The sequence below is a fragment of the Paroedura picta genome, chromosome 18 (assembly GCF_049243985.1).
Source record: "Paroedura picta isolate Pp20150507F chromosome 18, Ppicta_v3.0, whole genome shotgun sequence".
Classification (NCBI taxonomy): domain Eukaryota; kingdom Metazoa; phylum Chordata; class Lepidosauria; order Squamata; family Gekkonidae; genus Paroedura; species Paroedura picta.
Genome location: NC_135386.1, coordinates 6221061 through 6246818, shown reverse-complemented (window position 1 = coordinate 6246818; position 25758 = coordinate 6221061). Strand labels below are relative to the sequence as shown.

The window sequence follows — 25758 nt, the reverse complement described above, 5'->3', positions numbered from 1 at the left end:
CTAATCTCATGATGTATATTTGCTAAGCCCAAGAGATGTATATTTGGTCTCAAACAGGGCCAGAGCCTTTTCTACCAGGTAGAATGAGCTCCAAGAAGATGTGTGGGCCCTTCAAGAGCTTTCACAGCCCCAAAGTGACTGCAAAACGGAGCTCTTCCACCAAATGTTTGGTCAGGGCCAATAAGTAACAGAACACTATAAGCGCCCTCCCCATAGAATTTCCCACTCTGGAACCAAAAGGGGAATAGAGTTATTTTAACTGCAAAGACCGGCAGCTATAGTGAATAAGATATTTTAATGATTTTAAATGTGTAAATCTTAAATGCTACTCATTTTAATACTGACTGTTAACCTGAATTGTTGTAAACCACCCTGAGATGGCCACCTGAGAGGGGCAGTAGAAAAATCAAATAAATAACTAAAATCTCAGGATGGATTGGAGGAAGTGTGATGTGTGATGAGTTCTGCTCAAAGTGGAGGCAATCCCTTAATCCCTTCTCTTGCCACCACACTTTGGGTGAGAAAACAGTAACCAGAAACTATCCACTTCCAAATACACACATTGTTTCTGAATGCCTGCTCAACTTCAAATAATCTGCTGGCGATGCAGTTCTCTGCAAATCGAAAATAAAAGGGGGATGTCCTGGGTAAGGCTCGCCAAAAATACCCGTTGAAAAAAGAAGAAACCCGTTCTTGAAAACTGGAAGCAAAAAGAGGATTAGAAATGTGATTTATGTAATCCAGCCATACAACAAACCTATAAGAAGGTGGCAGAGAAATAATTGGTTGGTTCACATCAACTTGGATTCTATATCAAACTGGGAAAGGCACAAAATGCAGTGGAAGGCCTCCTAACATCTTCCACACCAATTCCTCTGAGTATCGAAGGACTGTAGCCTTTAAAATTAGCCTTGCAGAAGGAAAGTTTTTTGAAGCACTGAGGTACGCAGTGGGGAAAGCATCACCAGTTTACCTGGGCTGTTTCATCTCACCCTTCTTTAGGCTGTCGTCTTTCAGGAGGCTGCATTAGCCCAACTTAATGTAACTGGAGAAGCGGCCTCTAATCTGGAGAACCGGGTTTGAGTCCTTGCTCCACATGCAGTCAGCTGGGTGACCTTGGGCCAGTCACAGGTCTCTCTGGGCTCTCTCAGCCCCACCTGCCTCACAAGGTGCCTGTTGCGGGGAGAGGAAGGGAAGGCGATCATAAGCCGTTTTGAGACTCTTGTGAATTTCCTGCACTCTGCAAGGCGTTGGACTAGGTGACCCTGGAGGTCCCTTCCAACGCTTTGCTTCTATGATTCCTTTACCCCCACCCCACCCCCACACTGGGCTAGATCCCACCCCCATCCTGCCACCCCACAGAGCAAAATTTGTTTATTAAAATATGTATATCCCATTTTTCCTTTTGGCTTCTTAGGCTGGTTGTGCAGTGTTAAAGGTAAAAAGGTAAAGGTATCCCCTGTGCAAGCGCCGGGTCATGTCTGACCCTTGGGGTGACGCCCTCCAGCGTTTTCATGGCAGACTCAATACGGGGTGGTTTGCCAGTGCCTTCCCCAGTCATGACCGTTTACCCCCCAGCAAGCTGGGTACTCATTTTACCAACCTTGGAAGGCTGAGTCAACCTTGAGCCGGCTGCTGGGATCGAACTCCCAGCCCCATGGGCAGAGCTTTCAGACTGCATGTCTGCTGCCTTACAACTCTGCGCCACAAGAGGCTCAGTGTTATGTCTATGCAGTGTTATGTCTCCTTTATTCCAAATAAGAAATACAAGAAAAAAATACAAGAAAACTAAGAGGACCCCATCTGGATAAGAATACAGACATATGGACTGAATGAGATTAGCATATATACCCTCTTTATTTTCTTCTATTTTTTTGATGGTATTTCCTATTTGGAATAGTAGATGGGAATAGTGATTGCAGGGTAATGCAATGAATAGTAAAATGCAATGTAATTTGGAATGACAGATTGGAATGAATTTCTCTGGTCTAGCGACAGAGGAGACATAACACTGGCAGCCAATCGCCCCTCCATAAAGAAAAGGATGCTGTGAGTTACCTACAGATCAGGGAGGATATGGATGGGGCAGAACCACTGGGTCTCAGTTAATTACGCTCAGCGTTCCACAATTAAGAAGGGCACATTGAGACATCCATCTTCAATTCTGATATATTTATTTGCTTCACTGTGTGTCCCCCGCCCCCTGGAATTGAACCCAAACAAATGGTGACCATACTAATACTACTAATTAGTACTAATTAGTACTAATAATACTAATTATTCCTGTCGTTATTCCTGTCTGGTCCTTGCTGCTGTTAAATATATTTGTTTTCTTATTTGCTAATTTGCTGCTGACCCTCTATATCGGCCTTTCTCACTTTTTTTTTTTTTTTTACTATTGAGAAAGCCCTGAAAATTTCTTAAGGCTTTGAGAAACTCCAGAATAGGGTTGGGAAGCATAGCTGTGTACATGCTTGCTCAGGGCTCCTCCCCTTCCCACCCTGATCATTGGCCACTTTATTACAATAAGCATGATGATCATATATGAGCATATATGAGCATATCACCCAATAAATGTTTAACAAATTAAATAAAATACATTAAAATTAATTAATTCTCTTGCAGTCAGGAAATGCTTTCAGGGAATGTCAAGAAACCACAGAGTTTCACGAAACCCTGGTTGAGAAAGCCTGGGATAATTTCCATTTCAGTGTATCTGAAGAAGTGTGAATGTACATGAAAGCTAATTCCTTGAAAAAAAACTTTGTTGGTCTTAAAGGTGCCGCTGGGCTTGAATTTTGTTCTAAATAGGAGCTAGAAGAGAAATATACCTTAGCTTTGAAATAGGAGCTGGTATTAAAAATAACCCCACATCAGTTGTAAACAGAGAGCCGCCTAAGAGGGGTCTGGCACTTTCTGCCAAAAACTCTCCAGTGAGTGTTTGGTTACTAGAACATACAGTGCTATATCTTGAGAGAATTTTCTGTTTCAACAAGACCATAAAAAACGGATGTGCACACAGCAAGCAAAAAGGAAATTCTCGATGCTAGCAAAATCACATTATGCATTTAGTCAGAGTCACAAGACCAAAGGGGGGGGGGGGGAGAAGAGCTAAGTATCTAAATTCCTTAAGAGGGGAAAATTTGGCAGAATTCATTTCTAATCCTATCTCAAAAGATTGTTAAAAAATATTGTTTCTTTCTCCTTAAGATGAGTCACCCCCTCCATTTTAGCATGTGTTCCAGAGTCGGACAATTTGGGAAAAGGATTAACTAAAAGTCGCTCTTCGTGCCTGTTATTTCATTATTGTGTTACTGCATACACCTTGAAGTGTAGAATGTGAAAGCAACAAGCGCATATTTGAAAATGCATGTGCAGAATCTCTTCTCTCGTGTCACTTAATAATTTATCATTCACTTGATAAGGTGGGCATCTAATTGGTGGGTGAGTTCCTCTGTCTATCCTCTGTTTGTCGAATCCTGTCTCCCTTGTTTGCTTCTAAAGACATTCTCAGATGTAAAACTGAAAGGATTCTCTTTCATCAGAATTGATGCGCTTCCTGGCCACTTCAAAACCTCCCAGTGCGTCTGCTCAGCAAACTGAGCTAACACATCCATCAGACCTTCCTCTGGTTCGTCCTCAGAGCCAGCTTGGTGTAGGAATTAAGAGCCGCAGCCTCTAAACTGGAGGACTGAGTTTGATTCCCCGCTCCTTCACATGCAGCTAGCTGGGTGACCCTGGGCTAGCCGCAGTTTTCTTAGAGCTGGTCTTTTCGAGCAGTTCTGTCAGAGCTCTCTCTGCCTCGTTTACCTCTCGGGGTGCCTGTTGTGGGGAGAGGAAGGGAAGGCGATTGTAAGCCGCTTTGAGGCTCCTTCGGGTAGTGAAAAATGGGGTATAAACTGAACTCTTCTTCACACTTTCAATTTTAGTCACAATATTTGTTCACGTTTGCTTCTCAGACAACTGCCATGCTTGTCAGGGAGAGAGGTAGCGAACATGTCAATTGTACCGGTGATTCCTGATGAAATAAGAGAAGGGGAAGAGTGAGCTCAAATCCAGTCCTAGAACTTATTTTAATGGGTTTTAGGACTCACCTAAGAGCCTCTTGTGGCGCAGAGTGGTAAGGCAGCCGTCTGAAAGCTTTGCCCATGAGGCTGGGAGTTCTATCCCTGCAGCCGGCTCAAGGTTGACTCAGCCTTCCATCCTTCCGAGGTCAGTAAAATGAGCACCCAGCTTGCTGGGGGGTAAACGGCAATGACTGGGGAAGGCACTGGCAAACCACCCCGTATTGAGTCTGCCATGAAAACGCTGGAGGGCGTCACCCCAAGGGTCAGACATGACTCGGTGCTTGCACAGGGGATACCTTTACCTTTACCTTTAGGACTCACCTGTGGAAAATGTCAACAGGGTGACTCAGAAACTGCTGCGTACCTTTTCCTCAATACTGAATACTATAGTCATACTCAAGATTAGCTACCACCAGGGAAAGGAGGTTAATTCAGGATAGGTTTCAGACACAGCATTTCATGGAGAAATAAAGTACTGAGAAATAAGCATTTTTTGGTGGAGCGGGGGGGGGGGTGGATCCTCTAAAAAAAACAAACAAAATTGAGTACCACCAGTAACTGAAAGCACACGCCACTCATCGATTGCTGTCCTGTATTTAGGGCTGCCCATAGGATTGCCAGGTCTGGGTTTGGAACTTTAATGGAGATTTGTTTGGGGAGGGGGGATTCAGCAGGGAGAGGTTGAGGTTTGGAGAGGCGAGAAACTTCAGTGGGGTATAATGCTATAGAGTCCATTCTTCATAGCAGCCCATTTCTCCAGGTGACCTCATCTCCGTAGCCTGGAGATTGGTTGCAATTCTGTGGGATCAATTGGCTCCATGGGGAACCTGGCAACCCTAGACCTACAGAACAAGCATGCCTCTCTTTTCTCCTCCCCCTGGTTTTTATACCTCACTTTTCTCTACCAGAAGGATTCTCAAAGTGTCTTACAATCGACTTCCCTACCTCTCCCCACAACAGACACCCTGTGAGGGAGGTGAGGCTGAGAGAACCCTGATGTTACTTGTGAGAACAGCTCTAACAGGACTGTGACTAGCTCAAGGCCACCCAGCTGGCTGTATGTGGAGCAGGGAAGCAAACCTAGCTCTCCAGATTAGAGGCCGTGGCTCGTAACCACTATACCAAAATAGCTCTTTTGGAGACTGTCCATAAAGTATATCTCCTTTTATGGCCACCAACACACAACAGTTTGTCATTCTAGAACGACACCATCGTCTTCTAGAAAAGTTTACAAAAATACAGTGATAAGGCGACTTTGTACCACTCCGTCACGGTTTTACTCAAAGAGTTTTGGAAACAGCTCTGCATTGAAGATGAGACAGATTTTCCATTAGAAACAACAGTTCCCAGACATCTTTGGAGAGAAGGAAGGACTATTAAGCTAGTTTATGCCCTCTAGAGCTGATACATTCATATGCCATGCAAAGGGAGCATGTGCTGCCTCTCTATAAATCAATACTATATACTGTAAATCATATAATGGAGCTCAGTTGCATCTGAGACCTGCATCTTTTCTACATGAATTAGTCTGGGTTTATGTCAGCTGGGCACATTTTGTTTGGTACAAATAATATGGTGCTTCTATCCAGTAAAGTAACATTTCATTATCCTTCTACAGAAGTTTTACCTATTAGTCAAGTCACTTTGATTTAAGCTTTAGAAGAAGAAAAGCTGCGTTTTTGTACCCTGCTTTTTACTACCTGAAGGAGTCTCAAAGCAGCTTATAATCCCCCCTCAACAGGCACCTGGTGAAGTAGGTGAGGCTGAGATAACTCAGGGAGAGCTGTGACTGGCTCAAGGTCACCCAGCTGGCTGCATGTGGAGGAGGAGGAGCGGGGAATCAAACCCTGTTCTCCACATTAGTGGCTGCTACACCACTCTTAACCACTACACCAAGCTGGCTCGTAAACCAATGAAGTTGTGCTTTTAATTTTATCACAGTAAGAAGTTTGCTTAATCAGTGGCGGCCAAACTGCGGTTCCCCAGATGTCCATGGACTACCATTCCCATGAGCCCCTGCCAGCAAATGCCCATGGGAATGGTAATCCATAAACATCTGGAGGGTCAGTTTGGCCACCCCTGGCTTAGAAGGTACTTTACAAAAATGGTTAGGGTGTATAGATGGACCATGGTATGGAAAACTTGTTCTTTTCGCACCAGTAAAATCTTAAACAGATACATCTGTATTTCCTGAGGCATAAGCATAAAGCTAGACTTACAAACTTTCTCCACCTGTGGGGCTCACCTGAGCTTTCTAGCCTCGTCTTCTCTTCTGAAATGAAGCCCAACACAAGGCAACCCTACAAGGCTGTTTTTTTGTTTGTTTGCTTGCATATTTCAAATTTATCTTTATTTGCCTATAGGGGCATGACCAGCTGACACCACTTCCGCACCACCTCAAATCCTGGAATATATTTCAGGTGTACCTCCGTGGCCAAAAAGGTTGAAAAAGGCTGATCTACCAAGTGGCTGATCCCAAGCGACCTCTGCAGAGGTCCCCCCCCCCTCTCCTGTTTCCTTGCTTCCAAGCGACGTGGTGTCATGGCTTCACCAGCAGAGGGCACTGCACAGCTACTGGGCCTCTGAGGTGTACCCTTTGGAACCTTGGATGTACCTCTGCACCTTGGAGCCAATGTTATCAAGGCGTCTTGGACATGGTACCCTTCTCTTGGAAAACGCCAACAGACCTCACTCCAATCTCTATAGAGACTTCAGTAAGACACCCTTTTTCATTGTCACCACAATCCAAGTTCGTGCAAGTGCCCCCCCCCCCAGCACTGTAGGGGCCCCTTGGCTGACAGGGCACCTTTAGGGCAGGGACCAGCTGAGAACTTTCCTAGAAAGTCTGGCCATATACATGGATAACATCTACTGTTGGGTATTGCTCATTTTCTTTTCTTTTATTGTTTATCTAGACTATGTAATTTTATCAATTAGTTATAATTATGAATTACCCTTGTTCTTATGATGTTTTACATGCCATTAAAGGTTTTTTGAATTTGAATTTGGATAACATTTTATGATTAAGTTAAGGAATGATAAAGGTAAGGAGCTGGCACTCACAAGGACAGCTTTTCGGTTCAAATGTGTATCCCTACAAGATGTTGGATTCTCATCCGCTCTCCTTGGATTTGTCCCTGAGATAAATTGTACTGTGGCTGCTATTGATCTAGGAGCACTGAAAGATCAACGCGATTCCAACATCCCAGTTCAGCAAATAAATTCTCTTTTCCCTTGTGAATGTCAAAACCAGACCCCTTATAAGGTCCCAATAAAATATTCCCGCTCCCGGGAGCTCTCAGTGGTTCTTATTCTGCTCTAAGCAAACAGGGCTTACTGGGTCTGAAGGGTTAGTTACAAATCCAGTGCAGCTACTGTTGGCCATATTAACATATCAGCCCCTCCTAAGTGGCTCAGGTCTATTCATTTTTAGCAAAACATTAACCGGTAAGGCTTTCTACTGAGAGAACAGGTATGACCAATGCAAATGCAAAAAACTGAACCAGTCCTTTAGGGGAAACAGAAGACGGATAAACAGGTTTTTTTGGGAAAACATTTTAAGTGCCTCAAAACTTTGGAATGTCTCAGGTATTTCGTTGTTTTGCTACACGTACACAAACTTACTTAATTTGCTGTTGAGCCATCAGCTTTTCCGCATCGTCTGTGCAGCGTCGTTTGTTAACGCTTTTTCATTCTTTAGCAATCTTGGCTTTCCAGCCCTGTTGCAGGGACCTGTTGCAGGAAAGCAAAATTAAATTATTCTTCCACTTTGGTTATTAAAATATTTATATTTTGCTTTCCCCCCCCAACCGCAGCAATTCAAGGTGGCTTAGAATCAGCAAACACCAAGTATGGCCTTGCAGAAGACGTTTATATCTCTAACATTATACTGGCAACAACCAGAACATTGCTATTTTCACTTTTCCCAGAAAGGGATGTAAGACAAAAGCCAAAGCCTCTGTCCAAAGCACTGTTAAACAGGCCAGCTTTGCCATGTCTTCAAAACCATGCCAGCATGGATCCCCTCCTAATTTCTTCTGGAAGACTGTTGAAAACGACCTTGTTGAAGCTCTAACTGATATGAGAAGAAGAAGAAGAAGAAGAAGAAGAAGAAGAAGAAGAAGAAGATTGTTTTATGCACTGCTTTTCTCTACCAGGAGTCTTAAGGGGGCTTACAGTCACCTTCCCTTTCCTCTCTCTACAACAGACAAGGTGAGCAAGATAGTACGCAGTTATAAAAAGCCATTCTTCTTGTGGCTCAGATCTACTGAAAGCCAGTGTGGTATCATGGTTATGAGTATCGGATTAGAATTCTGGGAGACCCAAGTTCAAATCTCCACTTGTGCCGTGAACTCTCTCTCGGTGATCTTGGGCCAGTCAACAAGATCAAGAGTCCAGGAGTACCTTGAAGACTAACAAAATTTGTGGCAGGATATGAGCATTTGTGAGTCACTGCTCACTTCTTCAGACAACAATGACTCAGGAAAGTTCATACCCTAGCCTAGAATGGTCAACCTCCATTTGGTGGCTAGAGATCTCCTGGGATTACAGCTGATCTCCAGGTGACAGAGATCAACTCCCCTGGAGACAACCCCTGCTTAGGAAGGTGGACTCTATGAGAGTAAACCCCATTGAAGTCCATCCCCTCCCCAAAACCCACCCTCCTCAGGCTCCACCCACAAGATCTCAAGGTATTGCCCAAACTGGAATGGGCAACCCTATTCTAACTCTATTACTTCAGTGGCAAACTCTTAAAATTACATGGTATGTTTGAAATATCTCAAACATTGCAGGCCAGCCTAGATGTCCTAACCGGCCATGGTGCCCTGTGCACGTCGTCCTGGGTCGAAAAGGGAATCATGCTTCCCTGCCATAGGATACGAAGCAGCCCTTTCAAACTGCCCTTACAGAGCAAACTCAGTGTTTTCAAAGGCCCCAAGTGAAGACCTGGAGGATATTTGCAGAGTGATAATTGTAGGGTGTGCAGACTGGCGTTTTCTTACTCATATCCTCCCATTTGCTAAGAAAGAGAAAGCTGTGGCTATTTTAACCTGCCTGGGTTTAATTCCGTCTGCAACTTAGAGGGTGGTGCGATGTTTTGAAAAAAATATATTTTTATTTCTTAATTGCATGGGTTTTTGTAGCACCTGTCCCTGAGCCATTTGGACCAAATTCAGTTCTGCAGCCCACGGGGATGTAAAAAACGGTGCATGTCACTTTCCCGTTTTGCACGGGATAATTTAAAGAAGTAAACATGCCCATGTACGTGACAGTTATGTGGGTGCGTTCCCAGAATAATCCGAGCATAAATCTCCTTGATCCCGGTCTCATGCCTATTCCGTTTGATCAGCTCAGCGTTTAATAAGATTTAATAGCATTACAGCATCCTCCGTGCGATGCTATAACGCACTCAGCTATGCTGGTGGTCTACATGGCGGGCACAATGTGGAAAATGATCCCATTTAGTTTATAACTTTATGACCGCCTTGTGACCGCATTGGTTCTAAAGAGGGCTGGCACAGCAACTCTGCTGCAGAAAGATAATAAAGCCATAAAAGCGTGTTGTAACGAGCTCGGAATCTGTGAATAGGTTCCTATCCTACAGGCTCTTCTTTGAGTATCACGCCTTGGGGAAATCATATGGATGACAAATGGAACGGTGGTGCTCAAGACGTTTGGAGGGCAGGAAATGAGTTTGTTCAAGTGCCCATCAGCGCTGGAAGGAGCGAGCTTCCTGCCTAACTGGGGGGGAGGGAGCTGAGAGGGACCTGTGCAAAAAGGAAGTGGATCTTGGATGCTGAGAAGGGTACTTCCAATCTACTTCAGCGGGACTTTGCAGATGGATTCTGCCATTTCACACGGGGGAATCCAGCTGCAATGTACGTCAAAAGTGGGTTGGACGTCCATTATTCAGTATGTATGGAAGCCTCCTAGGGAGAGGTGCTGAGAGGCATAGAAGGCACAGGGTCTCTCTGGGCGTCTGATATGGGGCAAAAGATCTCCTGCCTTGTGAAATGTATATATGTAAATACAGCAATACAGCCTCCAGAATACTCTCCTTCAAACCAGACAAGTGCTAGCCCCTGAGAACTCCTCACTGGCTGAGCAGTGAAGCCCAGGAACCAATTGTAATATTGCATTAACAGAACAGCATGAAAGCCATGAATGGTACAGGGACGGGAGCAGTGGAATACAAATGAAGGCCAAATTAAAATCGGCAACTGGGGTTCATTCAGCCTTCGACAGCTACAAACAAAACAACCGTCCCAAGTGGCTTTAACCAGCCTTCTAAAGATGCCTTCTACTTCTCCCTTGTTATGCTTCAGCAGGAATTCACAACTGGATTGGATGACTCACACAAGGAAAGCCAGCCATGAATGACTGCTATAACGCCACAATGCTATAACGCAACAATGATCGCTATAATGCATGGATGCAGCCGTCTTTCTGAAAGGAAGAAACGTCACCTATCTCTTGCTGTATTTTAGGATCTCTGTAGAATCTGTATGGATTATCTGCACTTGGGGAGCTCAGCTCCTAATAAGTAGACCAAGGAATGTTCATATTTGTGTGCAAGCAAAGGGTAAAGACCAAACCTTTCCCCAGCTGCAGGTGCCAGGACTACAGCGTAAACTGTGCTTTGATCTACATTTTTTAAAAATCATTGAGCCATAGGGTGGGTGGCAGTCTACCAGCACAGCCAGATACATGGCAGGATGTAGCTCTGTGATTATTACATGGGGCAACCAACGTACAACGAGCTTCTCCAGAAAACAGGAAGCCCTGGCTGTCTTTGGGCTTGGCATGGCTTGGTTAGAGAATGTGTAATGGTTTGGAGATGTCCAAAAAGAGGCTTGTGCAAATCCACTGTGACTCACTGTTCCAGCCATTTAACATCTGTTGCCATTCACATCGTGCGTCAGAACAACGACACTCAGTTCTGACTTCAGTTTTCAAATAGGAGCTTTCCGGCTGAAGGAGAGCTCCCGGAGGCGGCCAGTGCGGAGAATGCGTTTTAAAAACGAAACAAAAACAAGAACTAGTGAGCTAATAAGCCACTCAGTTGTTTTTCACAGCCGTAAAGACTGGCATCATTTTGTTGGTCATCTTAGCCTCTGAAGAAGTAAGGGATTCTAATGGCCATTCCACACCAATGACCTATTTTGCAAGAATGGCCATAATTAGAACATTGCGCCTGTGTACTTCATTATACATCATGGGAGCAATAAACACCTTGATGTTCAACTTGTTTTGCCCCACTGACTCAATGATAGTCCGTAATTGGTCAGGTTAAAAGGCATTTGAGGAGGTGAGGCCCTGGACTGGAGTGATACCTAGGAATTACACAGATGTTCCTCTCAATGACCGTTTATGCACTGGAGGTTTCATGCCAGGATGCAGGCTGGAGTTCTAGTCATAGCAGGTTGCCCCACCTCTTCCTGCACCCATATGGAGGAGCACTTGGCCTGGTGCACCTCATCCGCCTCCAATTTGTGCTCCTGAATGGGAGCTGGGGCAGTGAAGTTCCCAGTGCATAAACAGTCAATGTCATGAAAAAAAAGGTTAACAGGGAAAGGACGCTGCCCTCCCCTTAACCATGTGTCCGCAGATATTTAAGATCCCAGATCATTTGTTTCAGGAAAAAAGGAAGCACAGCCTGGTGTTAACAAGCCAATCCCCGCTTCCCTTCATTATAGCCTGCATAGTATCCATCCCCCGGCCAATTTAATTGGCTGAAATGTCCACCTCTACTTCCCACAGTTGTACACCAAAGCTACTCTGCAGCTGTTGGCATCTCTTAGCAGAAGACAGATATATTTCAGCGTGGCATGGAAATGATCTCCCTGTGTTCCTGCAGGCGCATTGTTGAAGGGCTGAGTTATTTAGGGCCGGATTGCCTTTGCGATGGGAAATCCGGAAAGGAGACATCAAAGCATGACAAGGCCTTGCACGGACAAAGAAGAATTTACCTTTATGGAGGGAGGAAACCGATGGTCTCAGTCAACGGAACCATCAGTCCTTTTTGGAACTTATGACTGCACACACCAGCAGTCTGCCAGCCGGGCATATTGGGGTCACACACATGACCCCCAAAATGCACATGGCTGCCATGTTGCCTGAATGCAGCAATACATGGGATTTGCAGATATGCACGCATTTTGTATGCAAACCTGGATATTTTAGGATTCTGGGTCTGATGTGCCAAATCTACAAATCTGCAACTTTCATATAGCACTTGGTGGTCACCTGTCAAGGTGCCGGCAGACATCACTCACAGGCAAACCACGGGGAATCCCTGCTTTAGCACAATGCCCCATTAACTATACCACTTTCTGGCGTGGTCTTCACATTTTGAGGGTGCATCAATTCTTAAAAAGCAATCACACCGGATTTGTACAGAACCAGACACATCTGCTCACGTTAGTCAAGTGTGCCAAAGGTAATAGATGGCACAGGAGAAGCAAAACTGGGGGAAATACATAGGGACCCTGCTTATATGATTAGACCTGGGCTACAACTTGCACTGTCTTTATTCCCTCTAGAGAAGTAATGTCCAAGGCTGGTTTTCAAGTCTAGACCTGGGAATGGGTGTTTTGGAAGCAATAGGTCACCACCTTCAATTGCGGGGCTATACACTCAGAGGAAGCCCAATTTCATGGCTCTATAATTACACACCTGTGGGCTGCAGTTGGGACAGGTGGGTCAGCATGAGAGCCCTCCAAAACGTCACTCTCAAGAATCAACTGATGATCTCTTCTCCCTCTCTCTCTTCTTTGCAAGCAAACAAACAAACACCACCCTCCCCAGCAAGCTTTTAGTTTGTGACACAACAGCTCCCACTTAAAGGACAACGGGGGTAGAAAGTGCCGTCAAATCGTAGCTGACTTGTGTTGTTGTTTTTGTGAGCTGTTCAGTCGAGTCCGACTCTTGGTTATCCCATGGCTCAGGTGTATATGGAGAAACTTAAAACAGGAATGTCCGGCTTCTTCAACTGGAACGTGACCCTTTCTTGAGCTAAGCTGGCTGACACGGCACAATTTAAACCGTCTTATTCTGAATCAGGCCATCAGACTGGCATTAGTTCTCCAGGGTCTCAGGCAAAGATCTTTCACATCCTTTAATCTCAGGGACCGAACCTACGGCATGCCAGGCAGATGTCCTTCCCCTGAGCTGTAGCCCCGGCCACTCTTCCTCAGCAACGATGTTGTAGGTGTGCATATGCACACATCGAATCGTGCCGAGATTACAAGTTTTACTGGAAAGACTTGCAGCGAGACGTTGCGTCTGAGCACAGAAATAGCTGTGGCAATAATTGTGGTAGACCTGTCAAGGCAGCTTCCTTCCCTATAAACCGACTTCTGAGAAAGGGACTGCGTCCATAGAAACTGCTTGGGACTCCTTGTCCTTTTGTTGTGCCTGGTAACTATTCAAGTGGATTATTTATTTGTTAGAATGCCAGTCCATTCCACTGCCAGAGCTTGGAGCAAGTGGGACACACCCAATGAGAGATTCCATGTTACTTTACAAGCAGTTAATGTTGTCTGTTCCTTTCTGGTGGGAAGCTTGAAGGTTGTTTAACTGGACTGCACCGACTTGCCTGGAATTTCATGGAATTCCCTACAGCTGTAATGGAGATTTCAAGTGGGGCATTTTGGGACCTCAGAATTCAGATTCTACCTTCATGAGCAATCGATAGTAGGAAAGATTTGTATAGGGGGCCTATGGACTTCAGAATTCAAACTTCTATTGAAGAAGAAGAGTTGGTTTTTATTACACATTTTTCAGCCACTTTAAAGATCTTTAAGACCCAAGCTCTTGCATTATTGGCATATGGCAGGGGTAGTCAAACTGCGGCCCTCCAGATGTCCATGGACTACAATTCCCAGGAGCCCCATGGACTACAATTCCCAGGAGCTTCTGGGAATTGTAGTCCATGGATATCTGGAGGGCCGCAGTTTGACTACCCCTGGCATATGGTGCTCCAAGAAACATTACTGGCAATCTTTATAACTTAGAGAAGGTGCAGTCAAAGTTTCGAAGAACAATTCTCCAACTACCAAACTACATTTCCAAATTGGTAGTTAGGTTGGATACAGGGATGGTTGGTGTCCAGGCAATATTGTGGATTGCAACATAAACATTTTGGCTAAAACGGCATTTTTCTCCAAAGGGCCTACTGAGTCTAATACGGATCGACTCTTTTGCTGTGCCCTGGCAAATGGCCTCAACAAAAAGGTCAGGATATTATGGTCTTTCATCCCAAGCCATTTTGGTTATGGATTACTGCAGGGCAAAAGTGCAGGGTTATTGAGGTGGAAAGGCAACATCTTAATCTGATCCCTGATCTCTTTTTTGGGAGAAATATCAGGACTCCCTACCTTTTCAGCATTACTAATTCTGAACACAGAAGATCTTTCACCTTGCTTCGCCATAATGCTCTTCCCTCTGTACACCTGGAATCAAAACATAATAGATCCTTAACAAAAGAGCATGACTGTGTTTGTAATGTTCAAACAGAGTCAATGGAACACGTGCTATTTGAGCATAAGCTGAACAATCACGTTCGAGTATTCAATTCTCACTGACTGTCCACACACCCAGAGAAAACATCATCTAAAACTAGTCTTGTCAGATACCAGCAGTGAGCAAAAAGAGGATTCTCATGTCACTGACTTCTTGGATACGGTTGACAATGGATACGGTTGACAATTGGGTTGGGAAATACCTGGAGGCTTTGGAGGTGGAGTCAGGGGTGGGCTAGATTTGAAGTGGGGAAGGACCTCAGTGGAATATAAGGCTCTGTAGTACACCCTCCAAAACGGCCATCTTCTCCAGGGGAACTGATCTCTATCAGCAGTTCCCCTGGAGGCAATGGTTGCTTTTGGAAAGCAGATTCTATTGGATTATACCCTGCTGAGTTCTTTCCCCTCCCTAAATCCTGCCCTCTCCAGGATCAACCCCCCAAATCTCCAGGTATCCCCCAATCCAGAGCTGGCAACCGTATCAATGAGACATACTGGGGATTGAAGATGAGACCTTAGGTATTCCAAGCAGATACCCTACCACTGAGCCAAGGCCTCTCCCCTGATACTGTACAAAAACAAAAGCACAGCAAGAAGTGAAAGCCAGAGGAGTGGAAAGCAAAAATGTAACGAAGGAAAGAACCACTGAGAGAGATTTAATGATGCTCATTGACCATTGTACCGACAGGCCCTTCTGTGATGTCAATTCAAGACGTTGTGCTTTAGAATGCATCTCAGTAGCTTGATGCACCAGTCAAAATAGGAGCGACTTACAAGTGCTTTAGTAAAATGGTCGTATGAGTTGTTCGGACTCCAGTGAAAAGTAGTTTCACTGTTCAGGGCGGGCACGCATGCCCTCCAAGTGCTTTTACTGTTTGGATTTGGGGATGATTGGGACACTCTAGTTGGCCTTTAAAGATGTTGATGGATCTCAAGAGAGCGAATAAAACTCCAACACTGGACTGAAAGGAACAATGATAAGTACATAGGTACAGCCTTGCAGTCCCATACATACTTTGCTTGGGGGTAAGCCCCCTTGCAAGAGCCTCTTGTGGCGCAGAGTGGTAAGGCAGCCGTCTGAAAGCTTTGCCCATAAGGCTGGGAGTTCAATCCCAGCAGCCGGCTCAAGGTGGACTCAGCCTTCCATCCTTCTGAGGTCGGTAAAATGAGTACCCAGCTTGTTTGCTGGGGGGTAAACGGTCATGACTGGGGAAGGCACTGGCAAACCACCCCGTATTGAGTCTGCCATGAAAACGCTAGAGGGCGTCACCCCAAGGGTCAGACACGACTCGGTGCTTGCACAGGGGATACCTTTACCTTTACCTTTAAGCCCCCTTGCACTTAAGCAGGACTTATATCTGAGTAAATGCACAAATGCTTGGACTGAAATAGATCACAGATCCCTTAAATGTCTGCTGTTTTTAAACATTTCTGCCCATCAGTTAAGAGTCTAAACTCTTGTTTTGCAAAAGCTTCCCTGCCAGTTCTGACACTCAGTGTCATTTACATGCTTGGTTCAAGTTTTTGTTTTGCCAAATAAATTGAGGGAGATATATTTAGCCGTTCTCTGTTTTTATACAGGCATTTTTTTGTGCACATGGGACGCCACAACATTATTCACTTTCCTGAACGCTGCACCTTTGAGCCGCAGAGTCTGCCCAAGTCAACCTAGGATATGACAGCATTCACGATGAAGGAGAAGAATTGTCTTTTTGTTTTATTCTTGGAGTATTACCAATGGCATAAATATACAACATGGAATCCAAGACAGATCTCTTGTTCTTGGGGAGGGGTGTGTGAGAGGAGACTTGTATTTAGAACATTTGGGGCCTAGAAAGATTTGCAGGGAATGTATATGCTAAAGTTTTTGAGTATTTCCTGGCATTCAAGCTATACAGTAGCCCTATACATATGGGGTTGGAGGGAGGATTACGCAAACTGTCTTTACTCTCAACCACCAGATGTTCTGGCAGTCATCTGCATAGACGCTAAGAGCATAAACAGTGCTTGTTTTGTAAAAAGAAAAGGTGCCAATGCTCAGATATAAGGTTGCACAGGTTTCCACCAATTCCCCTCTCAGTGCTTGGAAGCTGCCCTCTCCTCCCCCACCCCGAGAGGTGCCAGCATCCTGGTGAGTCCTACCCCTAAAAAAGCCCTGCTCAGTAAACTCATAAAGCTCTTTCTGAAAAAAACAACAACCCAGGAACACTAGTTTTTCAGGGGCCTTCAGCGAGAAGATCAAGAACCTTCCCTGAAAGAAAACTACTATTTTTTTCCCAGCAATGCACAACTGCTGGACACGACAGATTTCATTTTATGTCAATAGTCAGTGTGCACAGGCCAACAAAGAGTAGGGTTACCAATTGCTTCCTGCCAACCAATGGAGAATGGGGGGACTTATAGGGAATGGGAGGGAGGCCCAGCTGACAATGTAAGAATGGTATTTGGGCAAAGACTCCATGCAAACTTGGCTTCTATAGAGTTTTTGCCCAAATAGCAGAACATCACCCTGACGGCACTGACGTGATGCCGTCACTTCCGGGTCATGTCGGAACTGACGTAGACACATTGGTGCAATGTTGACTGGGCCTGGCTCTTTTTCACATAAGTCTGGCCAACTGATGGTGGTGGAGCCTGGAGCAGGGAACTCCTGCCTCCGTGGGGGTGGGGGTGGTCTGACAATCCAAACAATGAGGCCCACTAAGTATGAAAGCACAGTGTACTGAGTGTGTAGCCAAGAACATAGTCCCCATATCTTCAACAGCTTGGGAAAGAGGAAGACCAAAAGTGAGACGGGTTGACTCAATCAAGGATGCCACTGGAACTCAGTTTGCAAAACCCGAGGAAGGCTGTTAATGATAGGAGGTTTTGGAGGATGTTGATTCATAGGATCACCGTAAGTCAGAAGGGACTCAGGGGCACTTAACATACACATACTAAAATTCTGAATGGCACTGACCATATATTACTCACTCATGTAATGTAAATCTTCAACTAGGTACAATATCCAGGTACGCATTATTGACCTATTGCTCTGAATATCACATATCGTATCATATTTACTGCCAAACTTTATTTTCATCCGAAAGCAAACATGCAGAATGGAAACTACACATATGCAAACTACTGACAGCCTCTCCTACAACTAGAACACTTAAGGATACAAGTAGCTTAACTAATACAGATGCAAATCGCAGTGAGGTACCTATGCTAGTTTCTTACAACAGACAAATAAAGTCTTGCCCCATCTTAAAGACAGGCAGTGTCATTGCAATATAACTTTTATGGCCTGGAATTTTAGGTGTGTGCATACATAAGGGGAAAAGGTGAGTCTGAAACAGCGCTTCAACATGTACACAAGGAAAAGGTTCCACAAAGTAGAAAATTTGCTAACTGACCTATAGCGAGGGCTTTTCGGTCTTCCTGGTGGGCTCCCAAAATAATGGGCGAGAGACTTGAAAGGTGTACATTTCTCCTCGGGGCTCCTAATATAACCCAAAAGAAAAGCATATGATCAAATATTTATACTTAAGAAGCCAATATTTTTTTTCTCCAAAAAGTGACTCCAAAGGAATCAATTCAATTTAGTCTACATTAATGGTTCATATCCATGCCAGGTTTAACAAACTCTACAGGGTGCATTCACACAAAGTTGTCAGCATGAATGCTTTTAGTGTTGATTAAATACATGCATCTCAGTCATGGCATCTGCCCAAGAAACAGCTAAGAATCAATGAAGCTTGAACTCTCTGTGCTTAACAACGCCTAAACTCAACAGGAGTTAAATTATATATTACATGAAAAAGTTAACCAACATTAATCTCTCGTTAAAAGCTCGGGTCTTAACTATCAGCGTTGCTGCATGCCAGAATGTCTCATCATGCTCCACCGCACATGCTCTTCCCGTGCTTCCATGCACATCATCACGTGACGCTTCCTTATCCGGAAGCATACCATTGGTCCATCAAGGTCTATTCACTCTACCCGTTTTTAAACAGGAGGTGCTTTGAACTCATCTTGGGACCTTCTACAAGCCTGGCAGAGCCATGGTCTCTTCCATTGGCACACTGATTCCATTAATTACAGATACACAAGTGGTATTATATCACTGCCCAGGCTAGCCCAATCTTGGAAGATAAGCAGCGACAGCTCTGGTTGGTATTTGGGTGGGAGACCACCAAGGAACTCCAGAGTCATGACCCGGTGGCAGCCAATGGGGAACCGCCTCTGAATGTCTCTTGGCTTGAAAACTCCAAAGGGTCAGCCTAAGTTGGTTGCAACTTGACAGGACTTTCCACCTCCGCCCCCTTTGGAAAAGGGAGTTCCTTTTGCACTTTTAATTAAAGATGTCTGGATTTGTCCTCCCACACGTGGCACTCAACCTTCCTGGACAAGAATGAATAACTTTATCAGGACCAACCAAATCGGAAGAAAACATGGCACAAGCTGTCGAGCACGACAGAAATCTTCTTCAGGTTGGATGTTTAAAAGATTAACAAGATAGATGGGTAGAAGGCATCCAGAATCAGTCCTAGACTCCTGACGGTTACCAAAGCTTTTAGTTGGACCCCGCCAAGAGCAAGGAGTTGTACCATCTCATATGAGGCATGCTGACCCCCCAGAGACCTAGGCCTATTCTGCACACAATAGATAATGCACTTTAGAAGTAGATTATCCTCTTCTGCACAGGAAAATCCAGCTGCCAAAGCACATTGAAAGTGAATTATCCTATGTGTGCAGACTAGGCCCTAGTCTTAGATGGATTTAACCAACTCTGCTTGAGCCAATCCACCACAGCCTCCAAATCACACACATACTGAGATAGATCAGGTGGAGAGCCACAGGCCCAAGGCCACCCAGAGAGTTCCCAGGGATTAAAATCTGGGTTCTAATTTGGCAGTAACTACTATGTACATATTTAAGTGCTATCAAGTTGCAGCTGACTTATGGCAACGCCAGCAGCGTGCTTTCAAGGCAACTGAGCAGCAGAGGCGATTGGCCATTGCCTTCTTCTGCAGAGTCTTCCTTGGGGGTCTCCCATCCAAATTCCAGCCCTGCTTAGCTTAGACTTTTGGCAAACCCAGGAAGAGGTTTCCAAGGCAAGTTAGAAGCAGAGGTGTTTTGCCATTGCCTTTCTCTGCAAACGTCTCCTTGGTGGTCTCCTATCCAAGCACTGACTCTGTCTAGCTTAGGTCTGATGGGATCCCGCCATAACAATATCAGAATTCATCAGCTAATACCTTAGTTTCCACCAGCTTAGCATGCAGGTGCCAAATGCTACACTTGTAACCCACAACTGCGTCCATTTTTAGATCAGCTTGGTTGTATGTTATCTATGACGCAAAATTAACCTACGCCAGCACGCAGCCTGTGCATTATCAGCTTACATCAAGAACTAGCCGGCAGCTTTGTGCCAGTGAATATATAACCACAGAAAGAAAGTGTGTGCGTGTATGCTCTTGCAGGGGAGAACCTTAGTAATTTTTCCAATACATGATTTGTTTACCCCGAATATTTCCCTGGTGAGAACATGTTCCTCCATTGTGCAAATTGTATAGGAGAGCAGCATGCAAGAAAGAGATTTTAATTCTCAAGTCACCTTTAACCATTGTGTCTGGTATTTTTAAACACTCTTCATCTTTTTTTTTTTCTTTTTTTCCCCCACCCTGCAAGCTCAAATTGAATGCAAGGCTCTGAGCTTAGATCCGCCTTTGCCTGTCAGTCGCATTGTGATGGAAAGGTTAACACATGCAAAAATAAAAAGTGAAATCCTAAACAAATTCCTGAGATTAAAATAGCAGGCCTGTTCGCCCGGCTGACGTTAGCCGGAAGGTGGACAGGATGTCTACAACACATATCCCTCCACAATGGATTAGTGGCCAGCTAGCAAACTCCAAGGAGTTGAGTGACATTTATGCTTGGGAGAGAGAGAAATAAATATAGCGAGCAACAGAACTAAGATGAAGCAAGTTCATGTGCATTTAATGGAGTGACAGCTCCAGGGCCGTACTTGTAAATGCGCAAAGAGGAATACTGGAGCTGACCCAGTTAAAAATAGCACATTTGGATGCCCAATCTAGGTTTCAAATTTTTTTTTTCCCCCTTCCCGTTTGTTCCTAATGCTGTATCACTTATTCGTTCTGGGGATTGCTGCTTTTTCATATGTTTTGTTTTGTTTTCATTTCAGTGGCTGAGTTTGCAGATGACACACAATTATTCAGGATGGTGAATACCAACCATGACTGTAAAGAGCCCCAGGAGGAACTCCACAAATCGGGCGAGTGAACCACAATGAAAGTAGTGTAATGTGATGCACACTGAAACAAACAAACACAAAAATCCCAACCAAGTATTCACTTTTTTACCGTTTGGGCTTCAAGAAACCCCAGGAGGGGTACGATTGTGCAGAATATGGTTGGGAAGCACAGCTGTGTCCATGCTCACCCGGGGGCCCTCCCCTTCCCACCCCCATCACTGGCCATTTGGGGAAGGGTGGGTAGGTTGACATGTGGCCTAGCAGTGGCTACTAGCCACGGTGACTAAGGGGACCCACTATGTTCAGAGGCAGTAAGCCAACAACAGTACCAGGAAGTAACATCAGGGAAGGTCTTGAACCTTGTTGTTGGACCTACAGAGGAACTGGTTGGCCACTGTGTGGAGCTTGATGCTTGGATTAAATGGACCGTTCGTCCAATCCAGCAGGACTCTTCCTATGTTAACGTTGAACTAATTTCCACTGCATTCAGTGGGACTAGAGATGCAATCCTATGCACACTTATGTTGGTATAAAGCCCTCTGGGCTAGGCTTGAGTTACTGCCAAGTAAACACGCATAGGACTGAACTGCTAGTAGTTTATGTGCTTGAACATTACACCCAGAGAGTACAACCCTATGTGGAGTTCCTCTAGCCTAAACTGATTTATTTCAATTGATTTAGGCTGGACTTCCTCTGCATAGGACTGCATAGTGTGACAAGCCCAGTAGATTCCCTTGAGAGGGAGAGGCATTTCCTTTTATCCCTACGGATTTCAATGCTTAATTTTTCCGAACCATCATTATAGTCATTACTAGGCCTTCACAACATCTTGAAAGCACATCAGGAAATATTAGGCTTGCTCTAGCTATAGACCTGATCAGGGCTGTTAATGATAGCATGTTTTGGAGATCTTTAATTCATGGGGTTGCCATAAGTCCAAACTCAGCAAGTGGGTGGCACTTAAGACACAAACGTGAATGCTGAACCACTAGTTAACGGAGACAGTTAGTTGGTTAAGTCTGAGACAATCCACTGGATTCTTCTGAAATTCCCACCCGCCCAGGACAATACTTTCCTGGAAATTCCCACCCACCCAGGACAATACAATATTTTCCAGGCCTTAGGAAGCCTGGCCATCTACAAAATATTAGGATGTTCCAGGATTTGAGACCGTAGAACAATAGGATGTATTTCATAACGAATTTATTTAATTTCTAAGGAGGGTGGAAGGGCTGAGCATCAACGCAGCATTATTAAACTTTGGTATGCCGTTCTAAGCAGAGGATTTTTGCAGAGCTGACCTGAACAAGAGGTGCTGAAAGGATGAGTGAACTGGAAACAATAAAAGTATTATACAGGCTGCGACTCAAACTTAAAGGGCTAGTTAAAAGGGAGTACAAGGTTACAGCACAGGAATGTTACGGGGAACACAGATAATGCAATGGGAAAATGGTTGGCCAATTAATCAAATTCTGTGTCCGGAAAGACGGGGGTGGGTGGGGATGGAACAAAAAAATCCTAAGTGTAGCAAAAATGCCAGCTTGTCAGGTGCTGGGCTATGATTTGGACTTTGATTCAACCTGGGTTTCCTCCCACACACCCTCCCAGACATGAAAGCCGGTGGTTACAATTCTAAATTCCCGTGTGAGGAAGAGAAAAGGGACATCTGGGAATTATAGACATCAAAAGCAAAAACAGGAAAAAGAACTACCGGACATTCTTATTATATAGTATATATCAGGGGGGAAACCTTGGATGCTGTGCAGAGATGCAAGGATAAGAATAAGAAAGGAATAAGGAGAATATCCAAAGCTCTTTTGAGACTATTGAGAGAAGGAAAGATTCTGAAAGCCTTTTTGACCCTACCGAAAGACCAAGTTGATATTCTGCAACTAAACAATCCTACAGAGCCTGGTTTTATATAAGACCCAAAGCAGGAAGCTGCAGTCTTGACCCAACCAGAGCGCTTTAACGTTCCTCAAAGAGGGATGGACAAACTGTGGTTTTCTAGATATCCGTGGACTACAATTACCATGAGCTCAAGGCAACTGCAGTCCACGGACATCTGTAGAACCCCAGTTTAGCCACCCGTGACCTAGGTAGATGAAGCTCTCGTCCTCATGCTATGTTTAGTACTGGCAATTGAGAGGTTACAGCTGTCCCTTTTGTACTGGCTCTACTGCTCCCTTTTCTCATCCTGCAGGGTCAGGGTAGCTAAAGATTTGTTGCTACAGCAGGTGGGATAGGGCAGCAAGCAAAAGGAAGAGGGTGGACGGTACAGCAGCTGCAACCTCTCTTAGCACTTTTTTTGGGGGGGGGGATTAAAGGAGTGGGAGGCTTTCCCGTTGACAGCTGGCATCCCCAACTGTGACTGCCTTTGGTCTTCACCTGCTGCAGCGGGCAAATAGTTTAGGATGCACAGGAAAGGCAAGTGGGTGCATGGAGCCCTGCCAGAACTACGGGTGGGAGTCTCAGTTCCTGAGAGCCGTTTCTTTGACATGCAGTTCTTAAAACACCATGTGCTTGGATAAACTGTCCAGCCATGGTCCAATAGAGACTTGAAATGCATAGGGAGAAACCTTCACCCTGGGCCTCCTCCCAGAATCAAGTGGGTAGCCAAGTTGGTCTGAAGCAGCAGAACAATTTAGAGTCCAGTGGCACCCTTGAGCCCAACAAAGTTTTATTCGAGGTGTGCAGGCACACCTCCTCAGACAGTGAAATAGGGGGTCGTCGGAGTGCAGACGTAAGGATTAGCAGGAAATTAGTAATCAGCATTATGAAGATATCCCACAAATATGCTGCACAATGTCTTGCTAGAATAACAGAGATCAGTCATTTGGGTTCAACTGCTGTTCAGAAAAACATAAGGGGAATAATTTCAAATGGGTAGCCGTGTGGGTCTGAAGTAGCACAATAAAATCAGAGTCCAGTAGCACCTTTAAGACCAACGATTTATTCAAGGCGTGAGCTTTCGAGTGCAAGTTAAATTTTAGTCTGAGGAAGAGGGCTTGCACTCGAAAGCTCACGCCTTGATTAAATCTTTGTTGGTCTTAAAGGTGCCACTGGACTCTGATTTTATAAGGGGAATAAAAATGTTATGGTAAACGATGCAGGGGTGGCCAGACTGTAGTTCTCTAGATTCCCATGGACTGCAGTTCCCATGAACTGCTGTCAGCATATGCAGGCAGGGGCTCATGGGAATTGTAGTCCATGGACATCTGGAAAGTCACAGGTTGGCCACCCCTGGATTAATGGCATCAAATTAGGTTCTGGAAGACCCAGATCAGAGCCCTGGCCTCAACGTGGCAGAAGGGTGCTGTTCTATTTAAGAATTTAAGACAGCTCCCTCAGGGCCCGGATTGCAGCACAGTGTGGTGGTTAAAAGCAGTGGCGTCTGAGCTGGTGACCTGGGTTTGATTCCCCATACCACCCCCAAATGCAGCTGGCTGGGTGACCTTGGGCTAGTCGCTGTTCTCTCAGAGCTATAATCACAGAGCAGTTCTCTTAGAGCTCTCTCAGCCCACATCTAACTCACAGGATGTCTGTTGTGGGGAGAGGAAGGGAAGGCAATTATAAGCCCCTTTGAGACTCCTTCAGACAGTGAAAAGCAGGGCATATAAACCAACTCTTCTTCTGGCAATTCATTTCACCAGGCTCTGGCTCTGGTTGAGGCCAGGTGGACATCTTTGGGGGTCAGGGATTGCCAACAAGCTGTTATTGGTGGAGCAAAAAGCTCTCCAGCCTACATAACATATACACAATTACAGCATACTCTGTACTGTTCACAGGATCCCATGAATTTCATACACACAGACATGGCAAAAGGGGTAATGGAGAGGCATGGCTTAATCCTACTCCAGAACAACCCTTCTTCTGTACTTTTCCTACAAATAACTCACAGTGCAATCCCTAAACAGTTACATCCTTCCAAGCCTAAATTGATAAGCATGTAACTCTATAGCTACAGGAAGGTAGGAAAGGGTTGTCATCTCTGGATCAGGGAAATGCCTGGATATTGGGGGGGGGGCTGGAGATGGTGGGCTTAGGGAGGGGCCTAAAATTCCACAGAGTGCACCTTCCAAATCACCCATCTTCTTCCGGGGAAGTGATCCCAACCAGCTGGAGAGCAGACGCAATTCTGGGAGATCTCCAGGCCCCAACCAGAGATCGGCAACCCACCCAAAAAAGCGAGGAGCGAGCATTGCCACGAATGGTGGAACAGAGAGGGGGCCCAAATTGTGAACGTGGCTTTAATGGAAGGTTTTTGTGTGGTCTTGACAGCTGTTCCTTGCCTGGGAAGCAGAAACTGCCTTTGTAGTTAAGACCTGGTTCTGAGTCTGGGATGAATTAACCTTGTTTCCTCCCAATGCATTACCTACCACAGTGGTCAAAACAAGCTTTCTGCTTCATTTCAGGTGGCTGGTGGTGGAAGCTGTCCCCCTCCTCAAGCTCTGGATTGCAGTAATGAGCTAAGAGCACAAACACTGCCAGCTGTGTGTCTTCATGCAATTATATTCACCAGTCCTTTTCCCAACGAGGTGAATGGGGGAGTCTGACTTTGCAAAGTAATTTAAGCTTGAAAGGAAGATTTTCCAAAGGGGCAGCTCATGCTGTGTAGCACAAAACAAGCAAGCCAGGAAATTAAAAACCTATCACTCCATCCACCGCTAAATGATTTCATTTATTTTATTTTTTAAGAAGCCCCTTGGGGATGCCAGCCTTCCATTCGAACTCCCTGCCTTTGTTGAGTGATAGGATATGGTGGCTGTTAAAACACACGCAGAATTTAGGGCTTACCTTCGCCGAAACGTCAGCTTAAATTAAAATGGCTGTAGCAAGGAAGCAAATTCGGAGGGGCACGTGTTTTATGGAGAGCATATGTAACTGCTAACTGGATATAGGTATGCAGGCC

The 25758-nt window shown here is 45.0% G+C and overlaps 1 long non-coding RNA gene across 1 annotated transcript in view; it reads right to left on the bottom strand.

Annotated features, from left to right (window-relative positions):
* LOC143827732 (uncharacterized) overlaps nt 1–25508 on the bottom strand; it is a 56033-nt gene extending 30525 nt beyond the window's left edge. Inside the window, exons 1-4 of the long non-coding RNA XR_013227397.1 lie at nt 25226–25508; nt 17989–18075; nt 14447–14521; nt 7692–7799 (exon numbers count right to left, since the gene is read on the bottom strand). This is a non-coding gene — a long non-coding RNA (uncharacterized LOC143827732). The remainder of the gene's footprint in view (nt 1–7691; nt 7800–14446; nt 14522–17988; nt 18076–25225) is intronic.
* Between the last annotated feature and the right edge of the window lie 250 nt (nt 25509–25758).